Here is a 2,239-nt window from a genome sequence, read left to right on the forward strand (position 1 = left end):
AGCTGGCCAGTGCGCATATGCATGCTGGTCAGCTGACTTCAGCCTTCTTTTGAGGCCATTTTTCACCCTCCGGAGAGCGAAAAACCGGTGCTATGGGAAAACCGGAAGTTCGGGAACATACTTTAGGTTTGCTCGTAGGACCATTTTTTGCCCTCCGGAGGGCTAAAATCAGCCCTGTGATCAAACTGGAAGTCAATTCCCAAACTTCCGGTTTGCCCATAGAGCCAGTTTTTCTCCCTCCGAAGACTTCAGGGAAGCTCCTGAAGCCTCCGGAGGGCCTCCAGTGGGGCAGGGGAGGCTGTTTTCGCGCTCACCATGCTCCTATAAAGCTTCTGGACCTTGGGGAAGACAAAAAAAGCATGCCAAAAACAGGGGGGGAATGCTGGTCGTGCGTGCATGCGCGCTGGGGTCATGCACATAGAATTATGGGTGTAGTATGCCTGCGCACAACCCACCTGCACTCCCCCTGCTTTTGGCACACAAGCCAAAAAAGGTTCGCCATCACTGGACTAGCCTATAACTGTACTGTTATAGTATAAATTGATCCCTATGCATGCCACAATGGAAAGTAAACTCAATCTCTTTGGCTTTTAATCAGTGGCATACAATATATAATTATAGGCCACTTTGGTATTTATACAAAGCCTTTCCATTGTGGCATCTTTAGACATGTATCCTATGTAAAAAAGGGAATATTATACCAGGAAAAATAAAATGAAAACCAACTTGAATGTTAATTTTTAATGGCAAGCTGTGATTAATATTTCACTTTTATATTGAACAAATGGGAGTTGGGAATGTGAATGTGAACTCTCGTATTAAAATCAAGACATTAATTCCTTTGGCAAAAGGAGACCTCTCCCTTCCCTGCCAAAAGGGAGAAATTTAAAAGCAAATATTAGCCTTCCAATAGGCCTTTCTCTTTGTTTCAAGTACAAACACATGTTTAATAGTAGAAAAATATTTTGTTCATTTCCTCTCTTAGATTCCAGTTGGAAGTTTTATCAAAAACAATTTTGAAAAGGAGGTTTTAAATTTCCAAGGCTTTTGTTATTTTAATAAAATTTGCCTTTGACCAAGAGAAGACAGGAACACCTCCTTTTTCTCCCCAAGATCTGGTAATGTTATTAAATGTCTAAGTTGGTCATTACATCAGCTGTTTCATTACACTCTTAGGCTCAGATTTATTACAGAGGCCCTCTCCTATTTGGTTTCCTCCAGCATGTGTCCATAGACAATTTGGAAGCTTTAAATCCACGGAGAATCAGCTTCTATTAGTCTACTTCTATTTCTATTCTATTAGTCTCATTGGCTATATGTTATTTCCCAAATCACAGGTAGAGTATCAGTTAGATATCAAATGTTGCCCAACAGCAGTAGAAATAACCATTCTCTCCATTTTGTTCAGCTATCTAAATGTAATTGGAATAGTGAGGATATTGCTTTGCTCTAAGAAGGCTAATCTTTTGAAATGTTGTTCTAAATCCAATGCTTAGGGCATCAGTGTGAGGCAAGAGCTTCAGGCATAAGTTGACTAGAAGCAATTATGTTGGCTGGTTACCAGGGTTGACTGGACATCAATTTTTTATGAACTGATTAGAACTTAATGAACTTCTTTAAAGTCATTTACATTTTTGTTAGTTTTAATAGTAGAGCTAACTGTTAGCTAACTGTTCTGGTTATTAAAAAAAACCCTAGATGAACACTACTTAGAATTTTATCATGTTTGTCTTCCAGTGTTGTTTCCCCCCCCCCCCCAATTCCTTTTCTGGTATTCTCATCCAAGTATTAACCAAGCCCAGGCCTGCTTAACTTCTTAAACAATATTAGATTGGCCAGATGCTGCAATCTTCTGAGACAATTTGTATATATCCATAAGTAAGAAAGTTAGTCTCCTCAACATTGAATGCATGGTCTCCGTACACATTGGCTGTGTTTATAACAATGTGCTTAACCAGATGAAATAAAGTTTAGCAGACCTATTTGCACAAACTACATAACCTGGTTGTTGCATGAGCCCAGTCTGTTGATTAACTTCAAATTATTGTTCAATCTCCTCAGTGTAACTATGTTAAATATGATATGTGATTACTGCTATTAAATAGTGAAACTTAGAAAGTGGTAGCTGCAGAAACCTTGTCTCTTTACCAGCGCAGTTCTCTTATTTCCTTAAATAAATTAAAAATCAATTGCTTCAAATGTTCAAATTCAGTTCTAGTAAGTAAGAAGTAAGTAAGTA

This window comes from Natrix helvetica, assembly GCF_964273705.1.
Source record: "Natrix helvetica genome assembly, chromosome: 2".
In the NCBI taxonomy this organism is placed as follows: domain Eukaryota; kingdom Metazoa; phylum Chordata; class Lepidosauria; order Squamata; family Natricidae; genus Natrix; species Natrix helvetica.